Raw genomic sequence first — 26,719 nt, 5'->3', positions numbered from 1 at the left:
GGGCCAGGCCCCCAGCACCGAGCAGGAGAGAAGGAGTGATGGAGAAATGGAAAGAGAAGGAAGATGGGGGAGGTGACAAGGGGAAAGAGGGCAGGAGGGAGGAGGGGAAGCAGAGAGAGGGAGACAGAGCCAGAAAGAGCAGAGGGAAACAGGAAAGGGAGAAGGAACGGCTGCAAGAGGAAGAAGGGAAGGAAGGAGAGGAGGTGGGTATGATTCGCAGGGAAGGGGCAGGGGATGAAGGAAGCAGGAGCAAAGGAGGAAAGACAGACAGGGGTCAGGGAGGGAGTGGACCTTGGAAACCAAGAGACAGAGGGAAAGCAAACCTGCCCACCCGAACATTAAATACCCAACAGGAGATGAGAAATCAAATGGGAATTACTGCGGTAAAAACATAATTAGAAACTTGATTGAAGTTAAACAGAATTTACATAACACTGCAAATTAACTTTACACGGAAACTATTCACTGGGAAGGCAATGAAAAGGCATTTCATTAGTAATCTATATTTAAACAATAGGCACAATGGAGCCTTCTGATGAGGAACTTGGTGCCTTCAACCAGAGAGAGTGCCAAAGGCTGCAGGAGAACAGAAAGGCAGTGGATGCTCCAAGAGGAAGTGGGTGGGGTCCAGGATGGGATCCCTGGGCCTGCACATGGTGGAGGTGGAGCTGGGTGGACACAGTGGGCCAGATCAGATTCTGGTATAGGTTCTGCCCTTGGCTTGCTGTGTGCTCCTGGGCAAGTGTCTTACATTCTCTGGGCCTCTGTTTCCTCATCTACAAAATGGGGATGTGGAACAGGTGGTTTATATGAAGGCGCATGCAAGTCTAGATCTAGGAGAGACTGGGAGATGGCAGAAGGCAGCGCTGAGCGTGGGCTTGGGGTCCAGATGGACCCGGTTCAAAGTGCTACCCTGCCACTTATTAGCTGTGGCATCATGCAAGCTTCTTCCTCTCGGGCCCTGGTTTATCCATCTGTTCAATGGAGATAAGTCCACTCCCGCTAGATGTCACCCAGGCAGTGGAGGGATTTCGGGAGAGACTGGGTGGGGGCAGGCTTAAAGGAAAGTGAGTCTAAAGGCACAGGATTACTTGGCCCATATGCCTGGCACACTAATTAGATTACCCACAGCCTCCTGCCACTGGCCTGCCACAGAGCCATGCATCATCAGAGCGGCTTCCCATGGCTCCCCCAGTCCCCATTCCGGAGTCAGAGGCACACCTCCCTGAGGGATTCTGGGGGTCACCAAGTCCCTGCCTGGCTCCATCCTATACTCAGTACGGAGAAGTCTCCTGGGCCTTTGCCACATCCCACGCACATCGGACTGTGTTCGCTGGGGCAGAGGGGCTGGCCTGTGCCCCTGCAGCCTGCTGGCCGGCCACACGCTCTCCCCTCACCTCCCATTCCACCTCACAGCCCGGCTGAACCCCTGCCCAGCCTCTGGGCAGCAGCTGCTCTCTGCAGCCTTCCCCGACGGAGCCGTGGCCATTCTCTCCACCGAGAGCTGAGTACTGGGTGCGAAACACCACAGGCGCACGAAAGGCTGACCCTTCCCCACCCAAACACGCGCGCGTCTGCCCACTAGAGGTAGTGAGTTCCTCTGCTCTAACTGAGCGTGAGCGGGCAGCTCTGACACACTCATAGTCCAGGAAGTTTTGACAGTTTCTTTTAAGATAAAGGATCCAGGTAGTGCTTAGAGATTCAATAGGAAGCTGTTGGGTACCCTTCCCCTGCCGACAGCTCCTGAGCTGCTGCCTTGAGCCCTGTGTTTTCAGACAAGTGCTCTGGGCAAGGGGGAGGTCTCAGGGGCCCAAGAGCCCCAGAGGGATGGTGGGAGGTCAGGAGAGGTAGGCGAAGCTCCTTAAAAGAAAGTGCAAAGTGCACAGACATCAGCTGAGACCAGGGAGTGCCAACCAGGGTGACAAGGAAGGTCCCCAGACATGGGGTCATTTATTATACAGCCCTGCCAGACACCCATGGGCCCTGGCCTCTGTGTGGCCAGGTGTACAGGGGGGAGCTGCTCTGGTCCCTCCTCCCTCTCCACCACCCCTCTCCAAATATGGCTCTGTCATTGAGGCCTCTGAGCCTTTGTTATGCTGTTCCCTCTACCTGGAGTGTCCTTTCCCCAATTTGCCAGCAAAATCTTCCTGGTTCACGAAGGGCCTGTTCCCTCAGCTCTCCTCCTCCCTCCCTGGCTGCACCTTCTCCATCTCCTTTACTGCCTCCACCCCACCTTCCCTCCCTCTAAGGGCTGGATGCCCCGTGACTCAGACACAGGCTTCTGAAGCGCTCTCTCTGCACTCACTCCCAAGATGACCTCATCAGCCTTGTGGCTTGCGACACCATCTATACACAACAGCTCCCACATTTATATCTCCAGTCGGGACTCCTCTCTGCCTCTCAGACTCATATATCCAATTGCCTTCTCAACCTTTCCACTTGGATGTCTCAAATGCATCTCAAACCTAACGTGTCTAAAACACAGCTCCTTGGCTGCCTTCAGCCCTCCCTGCTGTCATCCCCGGCGGAGAAAAACAGCTACCTCTCTTCTCCCAGTGGCTCCTGCCCCAAACCCAAGAGCCTTCCTGGACTGTCCCCCCTTCCCTCATCCTCCAGGTCTAATCCATCCACAAGCCTGTCTGCAAGGTCTCTGAAATACAGTCAAGACTTTGATGCTTTCCACTGCTTTCCCTGCAACCCTAGTCCAAGCCACCACCACCTTCTACCTGGATATGGGCAACAGCCTCTCAGCCATTTCCCTGCTCTCCTCTTGTCCAACTACATGAGCGGGTCCCCCAGGATCTCTCTGATTTCCCCTCCTACCTCCACTTCCCTCCAGCCACATGCATCCCTGCTACTTCCATGAACGTGCCAAGTGCACCATGGTTCACTCCCTCCTTGCATTCATGTCTCTGTTCAACTGTCACCTTGTCAGAGGTCCTCCTTGACCATCCTTTGTCAAAGAACACTTTACTCATGCTGTAGTATCTGTTTCTTTTTTTTTTTTTTTTCTTGGCTGTGCCGCGCGGCTTACAGGATCTTAGTTCCCTAACCAGGGACTGAACCTGGGCCCTCCACAGTGAAAGCACAGAATCCTAACCATTAGACAGCCAGGGAAGTCCCTGTAGTCTCTGTTTCTTTAGTGCCTAATTTCCCTTCTTAAAACTTGGCATCATCTGACACGATATATCACATTTTAGGCATTCATTGTCCATGTCTCCTCATGAGAATGTAAGCGCCACAGGAAAGGGAGTTTTGTCAGTTTTATTCCCTGAGATGTCTCCAAAACATCAAGTGGTTCCCAGCAAGGAGACTTTCTCAATAAACAATTAGGGCATGAATAAATGAACAATGCCACCTCCTCTGGGAAGCACTCCCTGAATGCCTGCCTGCATTACCAGCACGTGGCCCCTCCTCCCTTCCTCATGCAGTCTCAGACACTACAGGGGCCTTGAGCACTGACCTTATGGAATTGAGCCTGGCTCTGAGATCACGTATCAACCTCCATCGCAGAGTGCACCATCTCCAGGGCAGGGCTGGATCTGATTCATCTTCAAAACCCAGCCTTTAGTGCAGGGCTGGCCTGGTATAAGAGCCAGTGTGTGTCTGATGTGTGAATTAATGAGTAAATGGACAGTTGGAAGAATGAGCAGATAAATAGATATAAACAAATGAATAAATGGATGGACGGATGAGTGAATGGAAGGATGGCTGGGTGGGAGGATGATAGATGGATGGATGGATGGATGGAAGGATGGTTGGACAGGAGGGAGGTTGGGTGGGAGGATGTACAAATGAATAGATGAGTGGATGGATGATGGGTGTATAGATGGATGGATGGGTCCCACCATGGGCACACAATAAAGACCGGTGGTTTATTGGGCTCAACAGCCAGACTTCCCTGGCCAGACCAGTGTAGTGTAGTCAAAGCATAGAGGCTGACAGAGCGAATAGGATAAAGCTGAGCTGCTACGGTGTGGCCAGAGCTTGCTGTGTGAACCCCTGCAGGCCCATTAACTTCCCTGTGCCTTGGTCTCCCGGTCTGAAAATGTAGATGATAATTCTTGCCCAGAGCTGCCAGGGAGATCACTCTGGAGTTTCAAATCCTGCCACAAAGGAGACCGCAGCCACAGCTCCAGTGAGACACATCTCCAGCCAGGGCTGCTTTGGAAAATCCTCCCTTCTCAAACCCTGTCTGGCCCTGCAGACACTGTGGCCTTAATGCTATACCCCCAAGGGCTAGGACCCTTGGCTATGCCCCCAGAGTTCAAACTGAGCCAGGTTGCAAAGATGGCTTAACTCCAAATAACGAGGAGGCCCAAGTGATTCACAGAATCCTCGAGAATTGGAGTCAATGGAGGACCCATTTTAGAGATGGACAAACTGAAGCCCAGAAGCATTTTGTGCTGGACACACACAAGGCATTACAGAGAAGCTCGGAAGCCCAGGGCAAGAAGGGCTGGGCGAAAAGGCTGATAACCCTTGGCTCTGGCCCTGCCCCATCACGACCGGTTGCCCCGCCTTGCCCCGGCCAGGTTTCAGGTGAAGGGGGCAGTGCAGCCCAGGCATCAGGGCGTCGGGGGTCTGGTATTACCTTTCTAGGTCTGGCAGCTGAGTGATGGACGGCGGCTCTAATCCTCACACCCCTCGCAGCATTGGTCTGATGCCAATGGGCCTCCTCCTCCTCGTCCTGGGTACGCAGGGAGAGAGACAGAACACGTGTGAGTGGCCAAGGGCACAGGCGGCAGCCCACTCCCTCCCACCTCTGTCCCCACCTGCGGGCTAATCTTGGAGGCCTCTTGGGCCACTTAAGCATGCCCCGGGATGCCTGATTTATCGGAGCCGGCTGTCTTCCCCACCCTGCGGTGCAAGCCACCTGGCAAGCCAACTCCTCCTGGTGGCATTCTTAAAAAAAATGTGCAATCTATGTAAGTTTTGTTTTTTCTGGGGCTCGGGGGGCCTTTGTGCTGTTGTCTTTTTCTTCCTGGTGAGAAAGGTAGAAAGCCAGGGCCTTCCTGTGCGGCCCCAGGCACGGTGACAGGGAGAAGCTGTCGGGGGTATTTTTAGCCGGGCCTCTAAGCCCTCGGTGTTCTCTCTGCACCATGCCTGGCTTCGGGGAATTATCTCACACGGCCGGCCGGTTGGCAGCCACTTCCAAAGCCACTCTTCGACCCCTGCCTGGATTCTTTCCTCATTAGGAATCGTTCACCGGATCTCTGACGAGCACCTGGCGTCATTTTATGTGTGTACACCTCCTCGGAAACCCAGCTCACGGCCCGCTCATCCCCTCCTACCTGTGGGGCTGGACGGTTCGCCTAAGACTGAGGCCCCGGGGCTTCCCTGGGGGCGCAGTGGTTGAGAATCCGCCTGCCAATGCAGGGGACACGGGTTCGAGCCCTGGTCTGGGAAAATCCCACATGCCGTGGAGCAACTAGGCCCATGAGCCACAACGACTGAGCCTGTGCTGTAGATCCCACGAGCCACAACTACTGAGCCTGCCTGCTGCAACTACAGAAGCCGGCGCACCTAAAGCCCCTGCTCTGCAGCAAGAGAAGCCACTGCAATGAGAAGCCAGTGCACCGCAACAAAGAGTAGCCCCCGCTCGACGCAACCAGAGAAAACCCACGCGCAGCAGCAAAGACCCAACGCAGCCAAAAATTAATTAATTAATTAATTAATTTTTTAAAAAAGGACTGAGGCCCAGAGTCCTGGAGGAGGCCCAGGAACAGAGTTTAAAGTAGAAAAGAGCCCCGGTGTCCCCCAAACTTCAGGCCTTCTCCTATGCCCTTCATGACCCTGGGTCCAAGCTGAGTCCTGTCCATATGATGACTTAATTAATACTTGCCTCTACTTCCATGCACTTTTTTTTAGCTCTAATGAATCTGGCCTTGTCCAAAGGGAACATATCTGTGAAATCATGGGTTTGATATGCTAGTTATATATTTCTAATATACCTTAATAAATATACAACTAATGAAACAAACATCTATGTTCTTTCAGGTACTAATTCTAAAATCGTGTCACAGATTACCAGAGTTATGTGGGCCAAGCTCTGGCAAACTCACTATCATTTATCATCCCTCTTCTTGCACGGAAGGAGAAAGAGGCGTGGGGGAGGGGTGGTTGGCCAGAGGAGTCCAAGAATAGGTTAGCAAGTCAGGCCAAGGGAGGTAAGGGGGTCAGAAACATGGTATGCTGGAAGCTCTTCCTACTGTCCTTCCCAGCACTGGGCGAGACCATTCCTTTCCCCGAATGTGAATTCTGCTGTGAGAATCTAGGTGGACAGACACGGGGCCTTGTGAGGTATTTGGTCTCAGGATGGGATATTCCAACGGAGGGCTACAAGCTGGGCAGAGCCCCAGGGTCCAAGCAGCCTCCGCTCCTCTTCCCAGCAACTTCTGAGGCCTCTGGTTCACCTCCGCCCCCTTCCACCAGGTTCCCCCAGGCTGGCGTTGGTCAGCAGGGGCTAGAAGCTTCATCCCTTCTCCAGTTAAGATTTGGAAGCACAGAGCACACCCCTGAGCCCCGCAGCCTGAGCCCTCGCTCCTCGGCTCCCGTGGGCTTTTGGGTGGCCTCTGGCACTCTCTGGGCCTGGGTCTCCCCACGTGTGCCTTGAAGGGTAGACCCTGGTGATCCTGGAGGCTCTGCCTCACAGCTCGGGGGCTTCACTGAGCTTCTCCATTTTCTCCAGCTCGGGGACCCCTGGCTGGGCCCCGGTCCCATGCCCCAGCTGCCCGCCCCTCCCGCCCAGAACAGGATGTGGGTGTCAGGAGGTGAAGGAGAGTGTAGGGTCGGGGTGGGGAGTGGCCTCAGGACTCGACTTCCTGCAGCCTGATCGCTTTACCACAGTCAGTTGGGCCCAGGACCGCACAGCTGTGAGTTATAAATGTCCCTGTCAGAGCCCGGGCTGGGAGGCCCTGCTGCGGGTAGAGGCGCCAGGGCCCACGGCGCCCACTCCTCTGGGGGCGTCCCCAGGCGAGGGCCCATCCTCCAGAAGGCCCCCCCACCAGGCATCCAGCCCTCACGACCTCTGGGCTCTCTCGACCCCTCTCTGAGATGCCTGATGCGACAGGGTCTAATACCACCTCCCCTGCCTATTCTTCACCCCTCCAGGTGCAAATCTTGTGGTTCCAGCTACCTCAAGAGCTCTCAGAGGGCAGGGGCCATCCCAGGTCTCCACCTACCTGATACTAAACCTGGGGCTTGGCGCAAAGCCAGCCCCCTCGGCCACAGCCTCCAGGGCAACTGTTCCAACTCAACAGCCTGCTTCCCACGGCCCCAACCGCCCCTTGCGCCTGCCCGCCCAGCATGGGGGGAGGGAGGAGGTAGGGGATAGGGCTCCAGTCTGCAGTGCAGGGGCCCTCGGGCCCTGGGCACAGGCCTCTGTGCACTGAACATCCAGGGTCTCCTTCAGGAGAGGGTCCCATTCTCCCTGCCTGCCCTCCTTGGGGCTCCCTTGACCTGGAGTGTGGAGTATAGACCACAGTCTGGGGTGCATACACAGCTGGCCACAGGGCAAGAAGTTAGGTCCTTCCAGCCGTAAGGCCGCATCCATCCTCCCGGGGGGCCACAAGGTGGGCAGCACAGGGTCAGGCCCCAGAAATATAATCAAGGTAACGGGAATGAGCAGGGGACGGTCCAGGTTTGCAGGACCCAAAGCTTATACTATTTTGGAGGTCTTCTTAGAGATACATATACAATTACAAATACTTTTTTTTTTTTTTAGCTGCGCCGCACGGCTTACGGAATCTTAGTTCCCTGACCAGGGATTGAACCCGGGCCCTGGCAGTGAAAGTGAGAGTCCTAACCACTGGGCCGCCAGGGAATTCCCTACAAATACATATTCAGAATGAGAAAAGAAATAGCAAATTCCTAGAGCCTTAGGAAGCCAGGCCCCTTTAAACAATTTACCAGAAATGCTTACACAGAAATGCTCCTGATGGCAATCTGCCACCCTTCCCCAGCTAGAACCCTGCCCAGCTGCCGGCAAAACGTCCACCTTCACCCAGGCGGTGCAGGGGCGGAGCCTGGGGGCTGAAGCTGCATGAGCTTCCCATTAAGTCCACCTCTAAACAATAACAGTGCTGAAACTGATAACAGTAATGCCCAACATTAATGGACCTTTATCTGGTACTAAGTCCTTTCTGTGAGTTAACTCATTTAATCTCAACACAACCTATGAGATAGGAACTACACCATTTTAACAGATGAGGACGCAGATACAGAAAGGTTAAGAAAGCAGCCCAAGGTCACACAGCTAGAATATGAACCCAGATAACCTGGCCTTGGGGCTCTTATGAGCCCTCAACCACTCCTCTTTGCTACTGCTCTGGAGGGCCCAGGAGTTTCCCCTCCCTCAGAGGCTCTGACAGCAGCAGCGACCAAAAGGCCGACAGTTGAGCCCCCTTCTGATAAAACCGTTCATTCATTCCACGCCAATGCTTACACCCAGCACCAAGATCTTGGCTGTAAACAGGGGCCTCCTGCTGGCCTCACTCGGCCCAGGGCACACTGGGGTCCTCTCTGTGGGCAGAAGTGGGCACTCAACTTGACCTTCTAGGGCCAGGGGGTGGGGAGTGCCTGAGAAATGGGTCGGCCTGTCCCCAAAGAGACCCCAGCAGGGGTGGGAGGGGCAGGGTCTGTTGGAGATCACACAGCAAGCTGTCCCACCACTTCCTCATTTACAGACAAGAAAAAGGTGCCTTGGAGAGGAGTGACTTTCCGAGGGTCACCCAGCAAGTGGGGACCCCACGTGAGGTTAGAGCTAGGCTCTGGAGGGGCGTGGCAGGTGGCCTGCAGCCTAGGGTGGCCGAGGCCCGGCGCTCGTGGGACAAGCTGGCCAGGCGGCAGTGGCGGGAGGAGGCCCCCTGCCTTTTGGCCTCCTGAGAGCAGCGCCTTTGTTCTCTCTGTTTTCCATCTGCCCGCGCCCCTGTGGCCTTCCAGGCTTCCCCTGATTGTGCACAGGGCGATAAAAGGGCAGATGAGCGGGAGATCTCTGGCGGCAGCAGGTCACCTCGCACAGACACCGTGGCGGCAGGTGGGAGGCCGAGGAGGGGGGGCCCGGGCCAGGAATCGGGCTCACCACCAGCTACACCGAGTGCTCCTCTGAGGGGTTCTGCATGTGGCTCTCAGAATCCCTTCAGCAACCCTGGGAGGAAAGCACAGCGATCTCCCAGTCTACAGAGGAGGGGACTGATGCTCTAGAGAGCAGCAGCCAGGACCGGAACCCTGGCCTCGGGGATTTCCAGCGGGCCGTGCTGACCCTGGCCCTGACCTGTCTCCAAGCCCAGATGACACCTGGTCTAGTGGAAGCCGTTCTCCCTTTACGTCTAGAACTGGCTATTTTCAGACTGTCCAGGAAGAGAGAGTGGAGTAGTCAGAGAGAGTGGTGAGACTGGGTCTCACCCACCAATGCCTGGGGAGGCAGGCTGGCCAGGGAGCCCAAGAAGTCACCCACACCTGGTCAGGCGGTATGAGAGGGAGCAGGGTCTGACTTCCTGGCCTCCCTGAAACGAGAGTCCCGTTTACTCTTTTTTTTTTTTTTTGCGGTACGCAGACCTCTCACTGTTGTGGCCTCTCCCGTTGCGGAGCACAGGCTCCGGACGCGCAGGCTCAGCGGCCATGGCTCACGGGCCCAGCCGCTCCGTGGCATGTGGGATCTTCCCAGACCGGGGCACGAACCCATGTCTCCTGCAAAGGCAGGCGGACTCTCAACCACTGCGCCACCAGGGAAGCCCCGAGAGTCCCGTTTAAACTGCCTCTAGGGCAGAGGAGTCCTCTGTGGTGGGCTAATTCCCACTGACCGCAGGGCTGGGGAGAAGGGCATGATGCAGAGGTACTGTCGGCTTGGCCATGAGATAGGGCAGTGGTGGCCTACAGGCCAGAGACTGGCCAACCCTGCCCTCGGGTTCCTGCTGCTGACCCCGGCCTCGCCGTTTGGCCCCTGACCTGTATTCTCAGACCCTCCACGAGTGTGTCCCTGACTTCAGTTATTAGAAACTTTAAACCACATCATGTTTCATCTACATCGTTCACATATTGTCCTTTAAATCACTTTGCTTTGAACCAATCACTTTCGTTTTATTTAACCTAATCTAAAGCAATATTGTCTGTAAAATCACAGGTTTGACGTACTAATAATACTTGTTCGTAATTCACATGAAAATAAACACATAATGTTACGATTTGAGATTCAGACCCTCACACGGGCCTGGGCTGGGAGAGTGAGCCACGGTAAGTGAGGTCAGGAGGCTGTAGGACAGAGCCCTGGCGGGATGGGGAAGTGGGAGGAGGCAGAGGTTCCCAGAAGGGCATGTGGAGGGTTTGCTTTGGGCCATGGGCTCAGACCAGACTACTTCTTTCTTCCACTTGGGCTGGACTTTGGTCCAGATATTTCTCCAGCTGCAAACAGAGCCTGCAAATTCCTCCTGACAGTAGCTCTACACAGAGGGAGCACTAGAGGAGGAGCCCAAACACCTGGGTCGGGGGTCATCTCTATCACTGTCTGACTTGGGGATGCTGGACCTCTCTGAGCCTCAGTTTCTCCATCTGTACAGAAACAGTGGATGAGCCAATGGTTCCTCCCAGCTTTATCGGTCAGACTGCAGCCCCCCTGAACCCTGGTGATGTGTGGTGATCCATGTGACCTCTGGGCTTCAGACAGACCCTCTAACCACCTATGTGGACCTCCCTGGACTCTTTCCTCCCACACCTGATCGGGGGCCTCAAGTGGCATCTGGGGTGCAAAGGGGAGACAGGGCCAGCATGTGTGACAGCTATAAAATTAGATAATCAGCTAATCACCAGCGAATTAGCATCCCATCTTTACATAGAACAAATATAGTATTTACGTAAAAGTTGTTAGGAGTTTCTCTCTTTTTAATTAGCAGAAATAAATGCAAAATGAATGGTAATTAGGCAGCTGATGGATTCGGTAGTACAATTATGCTTTTGCAGCAGTGCCCCGGTCCTTAAATGCTGTGTGCTCCGAGGAATCAGAGGAGCCTATTTATATAGTTTATTTATAAAACAAAGTTAGCAGGAACAGAGGGGCGAGGCCTGGGCACTGCTGGGGGAGGGGTCGTGGCGGCAGGGGCAGGGCCCTGGGAGACGAGCTTCTGTGCCCAGGGAATGGGGGGGATGGTGCTTAGCACTGGGCTGTGAAAGTGCACCACCATGGCCCCCACATGTCTATTTCAGGCCCCACATGTGTCGCTGGGAATGGCCTCCCTGGCAGGAAGTAGGCTAGAGCAGTGTGGAGGGGCTGGGAGCAGCTGTTCTGTGCACTCCTGTCTGTCTCTTTCCCTCCCCGGTCCCCACTTCTCTCTTCTTTGCTGGCCCTATCTCTTCCTAGGCACTTCTCTGTGCTGCACCCTGAGGCATATTCTCTATAATGCTCTCCCTTTCCTCCAGGGAATCAAGGGGAAGCAGGTCTAGGAAATAATGCACCCAAACACAGTGGGTTTAAGTTCCAGATCAGTGGAGCATCCAGTGGGAGACAGAGGCAGGAGTCTTGAGAGGAGGCAGCCCAGAAGAAGAGACAAGAGTTGGGTTTTGCAGGACGCATAGGAGTTTCCTGAGAAGTTGGGAAGTAGCAAAAGGACCTGCATGTGCAAAAGCGGGGAAATAAAAACAGCATTCTGCAACTGTAGCAAAGAGCACCTCAGGGCCGTGGAGACTGGAGAAATAAGCAGGAGCCTCATTTCGATGAGTCTTGGATGCCAAGCTAAGGGTTTGGACTTAGTCCTAGAAGCTGTGGAAAGGTCTGAATCGAGGAAGTCGGGCAGCCCCTTCCCACTCACAGTTCTTTTCTGAGCATCCCCTCCCCCACCCCAGAGCCGGGGGAGGGCCAGGTCGTCAGGCCATTAGAGGCAGCTGGTCCAGCTCAGCAGAGCGAGCATGGAGCAGGAGGCTAACCTGATTAGGAAGGACAGGAGGTTTGTCTGCGGGGAGGAAGGGAGGGAGGGTGACAGCTCTGAGGGCCAAGGGAAGGGGGGCACGCTGGGCCACTCCTGGGTCTCCTGAGTGAGGGACCTGTCTTCCCCTACAACAGAGCACCTGCCCTGCCCCCAACCCTAACTGCTTGGGGGGAGGGGAGCCAGCACTGCCTGAGAGGTCTTGCCCCCCATCTGGGTTTCAAACCCCAGCTCCACCACTGCCTTGCTCTGTGACCTTGAAGAGCCATTCCCAACTCTGGGCCACATCTTTGTCTCCAAAACAAAGGCCTGAACTAGACTCAGGGAGAAGCAGTGGCCAGTCCAGCTCACAGCCCCATCCTGGAGAGTTTTACGGGCATGGGGTTAACTTTTAGGGATGTAGGTGAGGCAGGCACTCCAGTTTGCCCCAGTCCCAGCTGTTGCCTCCTGCCTTAACCCAGCCCAACTCACAGGCTTGTGTGGCTGCTGACCGTCCCTCTCCAGTGACTGCCCATGACTCAGGCCACCCAGCTCAAAGTTGGGAAGAATAATCCCTGTCCACCCAAGCCCTGGGGTCACTACAAAACTCAAACAAGCCGTGATCCCGGCAGTGATCTGAAGGGTAAAGCCCTGAGCAGTGGTCTGACTTTGACACTGGAGGTTGGGAAGGGTTTCACAAAGGGAAGTTTCACGCTCCCCAGTGGGGATAGCTCCCTCACCTCTGAACTGCCCCTTTAAAAAAGCAGCAACCCAGCAGCCCCATCAAGGTCTGGAAACCTGAGCTTTGCCTGAGCTATTACCTGCTGTCACTCAGGACCATGCTCTGAACTTGTAAGGAAAGACAAAGATCACACCGCACTGCTTCTCTGCTTTGTAAGTTGCGCTCCTGCCTTTGGCCAAAATCAATACAATTCCCCGCTATGACTGTTTCACCAGCACCAGGGGCCGGGCCCCTGGTGATGACATTCCACCCCTGGAGGAGGATGCTGAGGGTCCTGCTTCATCACACAGCCTCAGCCCCACTGCAGCAGCTGTGAAATGTCGGGCGGGGGTGGGGTGGTGATGGGGGGCAGTGTGGGCGGGGGACAAGGGGGCTGCCCAGAGCTGCTCTAAGTGCCTCTCCAAAGACAAGCCCAGTGCTATTCATCAACTGGTTTTCAGGGCTGTGAGAAATCAATGGCATTTGTGCTGCAAACTCATCATTAGGACAGGAAGGACTCTGCAATGGAATTGATTTGTTTAAATATAATATCACAGTTTAACAGAGAAGCATGGGGGTGGGGAAAGGACCCAGGCAAACAAAACACAGGGACGACCCAGAGGACCAGAGAGGAACCAGCCTTGAAAAATCTTCCAACACAGCGGCCCAAACCCACGCCACCCCCTGCCTCCCCCAAAACCCTGCGTGGAGGAGGCCAGAGTGGGCACAAGCCATGACCCAGCGGGAGGCGGTTCAGGCCCGGTCTCAGACGTGCCCAGGGGCCTAGCTGGTCACTGCTGTGTTGTTCGTGCAGGTGACTTTGGCTCCATGAACGTCCGTTCAACAGAACACACTTTTATCAGGCACCTGCTGTGCCTGAGGCACCTGTGAGGGGCCGTGGGGGAAACAGAGGATAAATCCCGGGCCCAGCTCCAACAGACAGGGTGCATAAGGCAAGTATGCAGGTGGCAACACGAGGCCAGGGAGGGCTGGGCTTCCTGGGATTTTAGGAAATGAGGGAGAGAAGTGCTGCGAAAAAAAGGGCAAAAAGGGCATAAAGGGGACGGTGAGGGGCAGAAGTGGAAGGTGCATTCAAATAACCAGGAGGAGCCTATTTGGAGGAGAGGGCCCTCATCTCATGGATACGGTACCCACCAGCCTGATGAGGACGGTGTTGATTAAGCGGTCCCTCACCTTTACTGGCACCAGGGACCGGTTTCGTGGAAGACGATTTTTCCACGGACCAGGGGGTGGGGTGGCTCAGGCGGTAATGCGAGCGATGGGGAGCGATGGGGAGCGGCAGATGAAGCTTCTCTAGAAGCTCCCCGCCCGGTTCCTAACAGGCTGCGGACTGGTATCAGTCTGCAGCCCAGGGGTTGGGGACCCCGGTGCTGATGATGATGAAAGCTGGCTTTATGGATCTGAAAATGTTCCAGGGTCCCACAAACATGTGTCATTTCAATGAATCTCACCATCTTGTGAAGAAGAAACTATTATTACCCACATTTCACAAGAGTTCAGTGACGACCTGAGGTCACACAGCTAGTGAGTGATGGAGCTGGGGTCAGACCCCAGAGACTGTGCACTAACCTCTGTACCTCCTGCCCTCACTGGGGCTTGTCGTCCATGTGAGCTGGGGATAAGATGGCTTCTGCCCACCGGGAGCTGGGGCATGAGATGCACTGAGCAGTTCAAGGGGGAGTATGAGGAATGGTGTGGGCTGGGCCACGCATGGGGCTGATGTCCTAGTCACAGGCCCTGCTTGGCCCTATAGTCTGGGTGAGGCTGGAGCACTGGGTGCAGAACTGGCCTGGCACTCAGGGTGCCCGGATACCTCACACACCTCCTCTAACCTCTCCCAGAGGGCAGGAGTCCTGCGTAGGGAAAGCAATGGGCTGGGTCCTGGAAAGGCATGTCTCGGGGGAAGAGACCCCCATCCCCACCCCTCCCAAGCCAAGAGAGGCTCAGCCTTCCTCTGAGGGTGGGGACGGCTGACTCAGTCCTTGGGGAAGGACCAGCAGCTCTGGGCAGCCTCACTGAGCTCGAGAAGGACCTTAATGTCAGCCTCTGAATTTGCACTTTATCCCTGGTGACAGTGGGGAGCCAGGGAGGGTAGTGGCCGACTGGGAAGGGCTCAGTAACTGAGAGGCAGGAAGAGAGTTAAGACCTGAGAGCCAGCAGAGGATGGGGGCGCTGAGGGGGACACAAACCCAGAGATGGCTCGGAGGATCTAATCGACCGTGGGGGGAGGGAGAGGAAGGTGCCAAGGACGACCCGGGCATCTCCCCCAGCCCTCTGGGGGCTTGGACGCCCAGCTTTGCTGAACCAGCGGCTGCCTGAGTCAATACGAATTGACCAGGATCCCAAGGAGCACTGGGCCCCTCCCCCCAGGAAGCCCTGACCTGGGGGAGGGCGCTGCTGGCCGGCAGGCCGCCACCAGCTCTGCTCTGTCCCACTGCTGACCTTTCTCCTGTGTCAGCACTGCTCTCCATCAATGCACCGGAAGGGCCGGTGCAATCTCTCTCAGCTGCCTGGGGCCAGGGCTGGGGGCGGGGGCTCACTCAGTCTTCCCTCTCTTAAGGAAGAGCTTTCTAAAGCCTCTAGAAGGCTGGGAGCAGAGGTGCCAAAGCCCTCCGTGCAAATCGGGGAGCCTGAGGCTGGTGACGGGCAGCTCAGGACCCCCCAGCCAACTGCAGGCACAGCCCTGGGCACAGAGAGCCCATGGGGTGCGACCCACACCCCTCCAGCTGGCTGAGGGTAGGAAGCTGGATGGGGAGACTGGAGTCAGGCCGCAGGGGATGGGCAAGGATGATCTGGCGAGAAGGGGCACCTATAAGGTGTGGGAAGGGAGCAGGGGCAGGACAGGGCTAAGCCTCAAAGCCGAGGAGGGGGGCCAGGGGGGCCAGTGGGTATAGCAATGGAATGGAGGATTAGATGGGGCTAGCTCGTCAACTGTCCCTGCGGGCCTGGAACTGAGAGGTTTCTAGGATGTGAAAATTTCAGTGCAAAGCCGAATGGCTGATCCCCTAGCAGGGCTGAATCTGAATTCTGGTTTTCAGCGCTGCCACTTTCAGACTGTGTATGACCTCTCTGGGCCTCGGTTTTCTTCATTTGGAACATAGAGCTTATAGGAGTACCTTGTGTAGGACTGTCACGAAGATTAAGTTAAATAATGTCAGTAAAGTGCTTAGCCTCTAACACAGCATCTGATAATAATCATTCAACCAAGGGCGGTGGCCACTTTTATTACCACGGATGGCTACGACTAGTCTGACCATTACGAGGACCAGCGAACACACACCAAGGGCTCACCCCATGCCAGGTCCTGTCCTAAGCACCGTACCGACAACGCTAATTTAATCTCACAATGCTTATTGGGAGGGGCTATTATTATCCCCGTTTTCAGATGAGGACACTGAGGCGTGGAGGGGCTAAGCCACCAGCCCAGGTTCTCAGAGTAGGTGAGAACGGAGCCCAGAAAACCACTTCCATTTCCATGGGGCTGACCCCAAAGCCAGGGACTCATGGGCCAATGCTGACACAATTCTGATCACACTGACCAAGGGTAAGAAGTGGACAAACACTCAGGTGGGGCAGGCCACTCTGGACATGCACAGGAATGGGCAAGGGACCCCTGTTTTTGAGGAGATCAAGTCCCCAGTCCTCTGCCTAGGTCTTTAAGACCTTCCTCTTCCAGTCCACACACATCAACCATATGTATGAAGTTTCCAGGGTTGATTTACAAAGCAAGAGAAAGGAAAGTCCCCAGAGGTGCTCAGGCTTTCTCCTGACTGGGTGGCAGGCAGCTCTCTTGATCTGACACCTGCATGTTACCTCACTTCATTCTTGTAATGACACTACAAAGTCAGTTATGATGCCCATTTCAGAGATGAGAATACTGAGGCTCAGAAATGTGCTAAGGTTGCACAGCTGGATTTAAACATGCTCAGCCACAAAGTCTGGGCTCCTCTTGGCTGCAGGATGAACATGCAGTGTGAAGGTAGGAGACCACACGTTGGACATCTGTGTTGGGCATGGTACAAGACTCAAGGTGAGCACTGGATAACTCTGAGGAGGAGGGGTACTGGGAGAAACTCCAGCAGCTCAAGGAAGGGGCTCAAGCATCCAGGGGCAGAGTGGCCAGTCTGGCAGGGTACTAGACCCAGGGAGAAAACACGGTTTGGGCAGGGGCCCATCACCCCAATACCTGGGGGATAGGTAGGCGTTGCAGAGACCCCTCTTCAGGCTCAGGAGCTGAGCATGCATTGCTATCCCTGCTCTGACCCCTAGGAAGTCCTTGGCACAAGGAACCGAATGCTCACAAAGCAATTAGCTTCCAGCACCCAGGAAAAAGGTCGCCAAGGCAGGCAAGCAGGCGCTGGCTGAGCAGGGGCCCTGAAAAGCTGGGCCCGGTTATTTTTAGCATCTTGATTCAAGAGGGAGGAGGCCCACCTCTCCACCAGGTAAATGTCAGCACCGCTGGTGGACCCGCCAATTAAAGTAGCTGGAGCCGAGGAGGAGAGACAGTGACTTGGGGCCTCTCTCTTGGGCTCCTCGGCCCCAGAAGCTCTCTTCCTCCACCTCCTCTTCCCAAGCCCCGGAGCATCTGCTTGTGGCCCTGAAAAGAAACCGTGGCTCCGTCCCCAAAGGAGCTTGACTAGGGCCCGGAACCCCGGGCGAGTCTTGCCTTGGCCACGTGACGCTGGCCAAGTCTCATGCCGTCTCTTCTCTGACTCTAATTCCTCCCTGGAAAATGTGCCCCTGCTAAGCCCACCTGCTATTTTGAGGGTGCAGGAGCCAGGGCTCAGGAAGAGGCTTTGCCATGAGGGCAGCTCGCCCTTCCTGCTGTGGAAGGGCTGTTGTATTATCCCAGGAAAGAGTTCTGGGCTTCCCCAGTGGGAACCAAATCTGACAGAGCCGGAGCCAGCTGCTGTGCAAACTGCTGGGGGGATGTATGAAATCCTGGGTACCAGGAGGTGAGCTCCCAGGCCCGTGGCTGCTGCTCTGCTGATAGGAAAGGTGAGAGAGAGGCCACCGTGGGTCAGTGGAGGCTCAGCGAACACAGCCTGGGCTGAGCCCAGGGCTACAGGGAGGGGCTGCAGCCGTGGGGGCACCAGGCACCCACAGCGCCTGTAGCAAATCACAAGCCTGGTACAGTACACGTAGCTCAAAGGCTCACCTCCCCTCTGTCAGGCTCTGAGCGCACCCAAAGCCTTGGGGAGGGCCACCTACTCCCATCCTTGCCCCACACAGCTTCTCTAGAAGAAGGAAGGAGGCAGTTGGTCACAGGAAGGAGAAGGGAAGCCCATCTCTCAGCCCACCCCCTCCCCCACCAAACTCTCAGCTCTGGAGTCCACTCTGGGTGTTGGACCCTTAGCCTGCAGGAGAGTCTGCCCCAGGGGCTGAATCCCCCATCCCCCCAGGCTGAGGGAGAGCCACCAGCTCCCGGGGGAGCCTAGGATCCTGGCACCTGCTCACATCCTCCCCAAAGGCAGGCTCTCCCACTGAGGTGCTACCCTGCTGTGGCTCCCAGGTGCCCAAAGCTCCGAGGAGATCTGACAGAAACAGGCACAGAAGTGGGCAGTGAACCTCTCAGGGATGTTTAGCACGTTAGAAACACAGTACAAACTTCCTCCTCCTTCTACCGTCTGGCCTCTAGGGGGCATCTCCAACCTTATTTCCTTCACTGCCCAGTCTTGGCTCTCCATCCAGCCCCACTGAATCTGTCCCCAGTGTGCCTGCCTCAAGGCTTTGGCCCAGCTGGACCCTTTGGTTAGAATGCTTTCAGTTCACAATCATGTTCATTCTTCAGGAACCAGCTGGAACTCCCCCTCCTCCAGGAAGTCCGCCCTGACTCCTGAGTCCCTCGGAACCCCTGGAACTCACCCTAGGTATCACAGACCCAGCAGCCTCCCGCGGACTGCAGGCCACTGGGCACCCTGCTGTGGCTTGGCCAAAGGGGCTGATGAGGGGCACGGGTGGCCCCTGGTTTCCAGAGTCCACTTTCCTTCCTCACCCCCTTGCATCTTGTCAGCTTTCCAATTGAGGCCTGACTCCAGAGCATTCTCTCTGCCCTGGCCTCTGGGCCTGCAGTCTCCAGACCTCACTGGGCTCTCTGGGTAAACAGATGGGAGGAGAAGCCCTAATGGTAACAGGTCTCGGCAGGAGGTAGTGATTACAAGAGGCGGAGTACAAACGAGGCTTAACAGAGCCAGGTCTGAGGGCGCCCTGCTCAGCTCTCCACAGATCCCCAGAACTTCCCCAGCTCCACACTCTCTGCCCCCAGCTCCTCAGGGGTGGGTCCTGCCTTTCTGCAGACCCCGCACCCCATGGCTGGGTCATGAGCACTGCTGTAGGTCTTGGGCCCTGCTGGCATCTACACCCGCCAAGCATCTGAAGCAGTTTAGGGTGGCAGTGAGCTCAGCTGAAAGCCTGGAGTGTCATGTTGGGCCACTTTGGGGTGTACCCTCCTACCTCTGAGCCTCAGTTTCCCCATCTGTACCATGAGAGACTGGGCCAAATGATTTCTAAAGACCATTCCTCTCCCAGGTGGCCGGGATGCTATGACTCAAATAAAGAGGCCACCCTTGCAGCCCCACCCAGTGTCTGCTCCCTCCCCGTGAGGTCACGGAGGTTTAGGACCTAGGACACAGGGCATGGGCGTGGCTGTCCACACCCTAAGTGTGTGGCTCCTGAACCAGAGGGAGACAACCTCCAGGACTCAGTGGGGGGGGGGGGGACGACGGTGAGCAAACATCAGGGGGAGGGAAAAGCACCCGTGGTGAGTAACACCCAAGGAATCCTTCTCAGCGTAGTTTACCAAATCCCAGTTTGTCCCCGGAGAGCCCTGTTGGTGGCCAAGGTCAGGGGTCTCTGGGGTGTGAGTGCAGCCCCACACACCTACATGGGTGACCACACACAACAGCAAGGCTCCCACCAGACTCTGGGAGAACCGGGGTTAACAGACCAGCTGCCCCCTCAGCCCCCAAAAGGATGCCTCCTGTCTAGCCTGTCGGCCTCCTGCACCTGCCATGATGATGTTGCGTGACCTTGGGCTGGGCTCTGGGCCTCTCTATCCCCACCATGTCACTGAACAGGTTTGTCCATGTCTCCCTTCCAGCCCCACCTCTGGGCTGATGTCAGGCCTGCATCAGGAAGGGGTGCAGACAGTGGCAACAGAAGGTGGCACCTGGGCTCTGCTCTGGGGCAGCTTCGCATTTCAGCATTTTGCAAGACTGGCTTTCCCCTGGGAAAGAGCCCCAGCCCCTGGCCCAGGAGACGCCCCACAGGCGCCTGGGTTGGTGAAGAGGAGGCAGTGAGCCGGAGGTCTGGCCAGCTGGAGTACACAAGCCCCAGCCCTGCCCCTCCCTGATCAACAGTCTCTGCGTGAGCTGTGAGCCCCCGCTTGCAGGCCAGGGCCAGCCCACCCCTCATGGCCTTCCCAGAGGAGCTGCCACTTCTCCACGGCCCCTTTTGGCTCCCTACTCTCTGCAGGACCAAGGTCAAACTCTGTGGCCCCCAGGAGCTGCCTCAGCGCCTGCTTCCAGTTGTGGCTGAATGAAGCTTCCTCTCCAGCTGGACTCCAGACCTACCCCATCAAGTTGTGCAGAAACCCCAGGAAGACCCTACTCCTCCTTCACTCCTCTGTGGAGGGATCTAGCCCCCTCCTCCAGGCAGTCTCCTCTGGCTGCCTCCTCCAGCATGGGGGCAGAGCTGCCCATCCCAGCTCCTACCGCCTTCGCCTGCTGAGGGCACCCACCTAGCACACGCTGCCCTGTAGACTGTGTGACTCCACTCAAGCCCAGGGCTGTGCTCGGCCGATGCTCAAAGAGTCACGTTTGAATGCCAGTGCCTAGCACAGTGCTGGAGCCCAGTAAGTGTTTGACCCACTGTGGCTGACGGAGTGAATAGTTCGCCCAGCAAACCCACATGTACCTACCAGAGACAGTTTGGTGCAGTGGGGAAAACACATATTATTGCGTCAGGTAAGACTGGGCTGAATCTCAGCTCCACCCATAGCTCTGTGACCCCGGATACATTTCTTAACGTCTCTTTGCTTTATGAGTTTCCTCTTCCACACAGTGGGATAATCCCAGCTTCCCTGGGTGGTTGAGACCCTTGAGAACACTGCAGGTTGTGAATCCTGACCTGTCCCAGCAGAGCCTCTGGCTTTACAGACCAATGAACAATTGTCCAGAGAGGGACAGCGACTTGTCCGAGGTCACACAGCAGGCCTGCAGCAGGACTGAGGTTTGAACGAAAGTACTGCTCAGAGAGCCCGTGAGCACAGTGGCCCACCCTGCTATCCCAGAGGGCATCCCACATCGGGCAGGAGTGACCAGTGGGCTATGGACTATTTCCAGCTCCAGGTTGGGGTAGGGGCTGCAGGGTCAGGGCTGGCTGCAGAGGCAGGGGCTGGAGAGGCCTCCTGGGCTGCAGGCAACAAATTCCAGGGAGGGAGAGGAGGGTGTGCATTCTCAGCTGGTGCTGGATACTGCCAGGTATGCCACATGGGGGCCCTGGGATCCCAGCTCTGTGTGGCCATGGCCAGGCCCGCTGTGAGCTGGGCTTGGCATTCAAGGTCTTCAAAGCCAGCCCCAAACCCGCCTTGCGACACGTAGCCCTGGAAACCTGTTGACTGACAGCTGATGGTGTTCATGCTGTCAGCATGAAGCCACAAACCCGGGGCTGGAGGGGCTGGCCAGGGAGTGTGGCTGTCACCCCAGGTCCCTGCCCACGGAGCTCTCATCAACAACTGTTTGGGATCGCCATATATGAAACCCAAATCCAGGCCAACCCCAATCCTCGCTGTCCCCCTACAGCCTCTCTGAAATGACAATCCAGCCAAGTCCCTCCCTGTGTGCCCACACCCCTGGGGATCAGCTCCAACACTCACCCCCGCCTGCTCACCCACCGTCAATGCATACGCTGTGGGGCACTAGCCTGGTCCCAGGCACTGCTGCAAGGGTTTACGTGGCTGACTTCATTGAATTCCTCACAACTCAGTGGGGTCGGTTCTATTATCCCTATTTTATAGATGAAGAAATGAGGCACAGAGAGGTTAAGCCACTCATCTGAAGTCACAAAGACAGTAGTGTGGCAGTGTTGTAAAACCCCAAAGCCGAGGCCCAGAGTCCATGCCCTTCACCACGTCAGTGCCCTATGCAGTCATCCACCAAAGGTGTTCTGAGTACCTTTCATGGAGTGCCAGCCAGAGGGGGCAGCTGTCATGCCCCTGACGGGTCATCCTCTGTGTCCAGCCTTGCTGGTTGTCACGTCCCAGGCCAGTTGAGGCCTTCTCACCTCTGTTTGCTCTGGGCCTTGCCTGAGCCTCAGCACCACACACTCCTGGCTCCAGTCCACCAGGTGGAGGGAAGAGGGCCAAGTCACCCACAGGTAGGGGCAGGGCTGGGGCTTGTGTACTCCAGCTGGCCAGACCTCTGGCTCACTGCCTCCTCTTCACCAACCCAGACACCTGTGGGGCCTCTCCTGGGCCAGGGGCTGGGGCTCTTTCCCAGGGGAAAGCCAGTCTTGCAAAATGCTGAAATGCGAAGCTGCCCCAGAGCAGAGCCCAGATGCCACCCTCCATTGCCACTACCTGTACCCCTTCCTGATGTGGGCCTGACCTCAGCCCAGGAGCTAGGCTGGGGGTTGAACTTCTGAGTCTCTGTTTTCCAGTCCGGTAAAGGAAATAGGACGGTTCAAGGGCTTTCTCATTGGTCTGATGGGGTGTGAAAGAGCTTACACACTCTAGAGAACTCTACAGTACAAGAGGTCATTGTAGCTACTGGAGGGGTCACAGGGCAAAGGTCGGGAGGGAGGGGCTGGGGTCAGAGAAGGCTCCATGGCATCTGACCCACAGGAGTGAGTTTGCCAAGCAGAGAAGGGCAGGCAAGGGGCAACGAGGCAGAAGACTCTGCAAATAAAACACAGAGCAGCCCCCAGCCCCCTCTGCCCCTGTGGATTTGGAAAAGCACAAAAAAAACAGGTTTCTGAAGTATGCAGGGACAGGGCTGAAAAGGTAGACGGGGCACATCAGAGGACCCTCAAACACCACTGCCTGACAGGAGGAGCTGTAATCCCACCCTCACTGAAGCCACTGAACCTGGATGCTTGAGACAAGCTGGATGCTGGCACCGCTGAGGTTTCTGCTGCTGGGGGGAAGGCAACATCTCTCCCTTGGGCAGATGAGACTCACAGGGTGATGGGGGACTTGCGCAAGGTCACTGGGCCAGTCAGTGGCTGGTGGAGCCTGCACGTGAACTCAGTTCTTCACTTAATCTAGGCAGGGCTGGCTTCACGGGCAGCTGCACGGGGCCCCAAGCTCAGAGGGACCCACTTTGGTTTACTGCTCTAGGGCCACCCTTGTGAAATCCTTAATAATTTGTGGACAACAGGCCCTACAGTTTTGCACTGGGCCCCACAAATTATGTAGCCGGTCCTGATTCTAGGAGGTTCTGATGGACACTTTTGGGAGACGAGGCAGAGGGCCAGTGAATGAACTGTCACTTCTCTGGGACTTTGCAAGAGCCGGGCCCGCTGCTTGGTCTTCCCTTTTTACCTTGACATCAACCTAGCAAACTTCTCCTTACCTTCCAATTCCAAGCCCACCTGTCACCTCCTAGGGATCCTTTCCAGATCTCTTCCCCATACACAGGCCTGACCCCCCCATACCAGGCAGAACCCACACTTCCTGCCTTGGTCCCACGCAACAAGCCTGCTGATGGGTGTGCAAGCAGCACCTGCCTCCCCCAGGGCTAGGGCACCCCAGAGCTTCCTGCTGACCAGGTTTCCAAAGGACCATGCTACGGACATTTTACAAAGGGGTCTCAGAGAGGAAGTTATTAGATGATGCCCAGACAGTGGACCCCAGAGAACAACCCACCTTTTACTTGCAAGAAAATGGACACTCTTTGGCCTGGGAAGACGGCCAGGCTAGAGCCAGGAGCCAGGATCCCCCTTGGGAAACTCCTCCAACTTGGAGGGGCCCTGCCGGGAAGAGGGAGGGAAGGGAGGAGGAAGTCTTGAACCTGGGGTGCAGGTACCACTGGCTGTGTGGCTCACCCACTCTGAGCCTCAGTTTCCTCATCTGTAAAGTAGGCATTAAATGACCTGTCCCTGAAGGGAGCTTACCAGAGAAAGGAGCACAAACGCTGGCATATGATGGTCTGGTTTGGAGCCCAGCTTCACTACTTCTGGGCAGGTGTCCTTGAGAACCTCACCTACCCTCGATGGGCCTCAGTTACCTCATCTAGAAATTGTTCAGTGAGGCCTCCCTCTCAGGGCTCGTAAGCTCATGGATGTAACATGCCAGTTCCCCGACAGGGACTCTTGTACGGTTGGGTAACAAAGTGGACGACACAAGACCCTGACTTCCAGGAGCCAACAGAGGAAGTGCAGCTGGGCGCAGGGATGACACAGACCCTACCAGCTTGTCATGCCCAGGACTCAGAGGGTGCCCAGGCCCCAGGGAGCCAGGATGGAGTCTGCAGGAGATAAGGAGCAAGAATAAGGCCCCACAGACATCCCATGGCAATGCCCAAGTGCCTCTACCTAATCCACAGCCTACTTTCTTCTCATGAGAATAATAGTTCCTATTTGTTAAGCCCTACATTGTGCGGGGAATTTTTCTCAGCACTGTGAATCGGTGTCTCTAATCCTTATGACCACCTTGTCCAGGATGCTGGGTCCAGATGGTGACTGTTTCTGTTTCCAGTTGAGGAAGCTGAAGCCTAGAGAGGGCAAGAACGTGGCCATGGTCACATGACTGGCCCTCAAACCCTGACAGTCCTCCTCCCAACATACATGCAGAGGTCATGGCTCAGCCTTGACCCAAAGCTGCCCAGTGACCCCAGGAGCTGCAAGGTGAGAAGCCAATGACCCCTGAACAGCCCCTTCTCCTTGGAACACATCCCTCCCTGTGTGTGCATGTGAGTGCATCCCCGGGTGAATGTGGAGACGCCATGTGTTGTGAGAACTTCTGCCTGTATATCTGTGTGAGGTGTCAACAAAGAAGTTTGTGAACGTGCATCTGTGAGCGTGTGTGTGCAGCAAGTCTGTGCATGCACATGTATGTCTGTAGCATGCACAAGTAATGTCTGCATGTATATGGGTGTGAGGGAGCATGACTCTGCACATCTCTGCATGTATCTGTGCACACACAACCAATCATGGCCATGTGTGCATGCACATCTGTAGGCCCTTAGCATGCAGGAACAGGTTTACAAGCACATGTGTGTCTGTGTAGAGCATGCATGTGCACATGTGTTCATGGACACAGATATGAATATGGGCTGGGAGAATCCTCTGGGACTTGTACGTGTATCTATACTTCCAGATGAAAACCTCAAGCTCATGTGTAACTATAAATCATCTTCTTCCTCAGGAAAATCTCGGGCCTCTCAGAGACATCCCGGACCACAACCTGGTCCACCTCCTCCAAGAAGTCTTCCCGGATTCCAGACTCCCAACACTTACACAGAACTCCAACGTTAATCCCCATCCCACATCACGGCAGCTTTCCTAACCTCATGTCCCCCACCAGCCAACTGCAAATCCTGCCAACTTCCCTGCCTCAGTCTCTTATGAGAGGCCTTTCCAAAGGCCTCTCCAATGCAACCACCTTCAGTAGGCCACTATCTGACTTAGAACCTTCCATGGCTCCCCACTGCCCTCGGGATCTAATTCCCCAGCCTGGCATTTGTAACCTTTTACAATCTTTCCATTCCCTTGCCAACCTCGTCCCCTATCCTGTCAGGCTCTCCACCCAGCCTTCTTTCTCCCCATGATGTAATTTACTTTTGGGTCACCTCCCCAGAATGCCCCTCTCTAACCTATGAACTCCATCTGTTCCCCTCTCTTGGGCTTTCCACATCTGATGTGATCTCCCTGTTTCTCCACCAGAGTACATAATGGGACAAGGCCTCCTCCCTGGCACCACAGGGCCTACTGTCAGGCCTGGCATACAGTAAGTGCTTAATACAAGCTTGGGAAACTGAACTTGGGAGGCAGAGGGAGAGAGAGCCGTATCCAACCAACATACCCCTCCTCCAGAAGGGCCCTGTGTGCCACCTTGGGGAGGAGGGGTCAGGTCTGGTTCATGTCACATCATATCCACAAATGAATCATGACCCCAGGCAACCAGCAGCAACTGTCACCTTGTAAAAGCCCCCTCCCTTTGCCTTGAGTTGGAACAGGACTTAACAGTTCTGAGGATATCCACGATCGCCTTGATGCCCACCCACAAGAAGAGGCCAGCAGAGGGGGGCAAGGTCAGGGGCAGAATGGAACAGGGGTCAGGGGCTGGCACATTGGAGCCACAGAGACCTGGAACTGAACTCCATGGGGGCTCAGCCAGGAGTGTGACCTTGGGCAAGTTGCTTTCAGACCACAAGCCTCACAATGAGGAAGATAACAGCACCTAACTCACAGGGTTGTGGTGAAGATGAAACGAGTTAACAACTACACAGTACTTAGCACAGTGCCTGGCATACAGTTAAGTGCTCAGAATGTCAGAGGATATTATTATTTTCGTGTATCAGACGAGAGAACTGAGGCTCTCAGCCATGAAGGGGCAGGGCTACCCAATGCTACACCAGGAGTTGGCAAGAGAATAAAACCAAATATCCGAGTGCCAGGCCAGGGCACACCCCTCTGCTCTCTGGCTCCCTCTGAGAGGAGGAGGCCAAGGAGAAGTGAAAATTGAGAAATAAGCCCCTTCCCCTAATTCCTCAGTGATGACAGGCCAGCTCTGGGCTCTCCAGGCCCTGAAACGGCACCAGCTGCTTGGGCTGGGTGCCACACCAGCAGACACCCAGTGCCAGGGCCCAGGTCATCCTGCTCACCTGCTAAGGCCTCTGCCGATCACCGGGACTAGAGGCTGCTAAGGGCGTCAGGAAAAGGAGCTCACAGTGGAAGGAGGCGGCGGCCCCAGCAGTCTGGCTTCACCGAGCAGAGCTGTTGCAGGTCCTGCGGGAGAGAGGAGAGGGCGTAGTGAGTTTCAAGCCTGAGCCTGGGGGTGGCCCCGACTCCCTTCACCCAGCCCTAGGTCCCGCCTGCCCAGGCCCCTCTGGCCATCTCCTGGAGATCCGAGCTGGCCCACAGA

General features: G+C 55.8%; 1 protein-coding gene across 3 annotated transcripts in view; it reads right to left on the bottom strand.

Annotated features, from left to right (window-relative positions):
- The window catches only part of ZMIZ1 (zinc finger MIZ-type containing 1), a 234,348-nt gene that overhangs the window by 163,949 nt on the left and 43,680 nt on the right, over positions 1–26,719 (bottom strand). For all 3 annotated transcript variants that reach the window (XM_082629392.1, XM_082629394.1, XM_082629393.1), the window contains exons 2-3: positions 26,460–26,583; positions 4,595–4,690 (exon numbers count right to left, since the gene is read on the bottom strand). The gene's annotated coding sequence lies outside the window, so the exon portion shown is untranslated. The remainder of the gene's footprint in view (positions 1–4,594; positions 4,691–26,459; positions 26,584–26,719) is intronic.

Source organism: Mesoplodon mirus, assembly GCF_964341445.2.
Source record: "Mesoplodon mirus genome assembly, chromosome: 2".
Classification (NCBI taxonomy): Eukaryota; Metazoa; Chordata; class Mammalia; order Artiodactyla; family Ziphiidae; genus Mesoplodon; species Mesoplodon mirus.
This window is presented reverse-complemented; position numbering and strand designations above follow the sequence as displayed.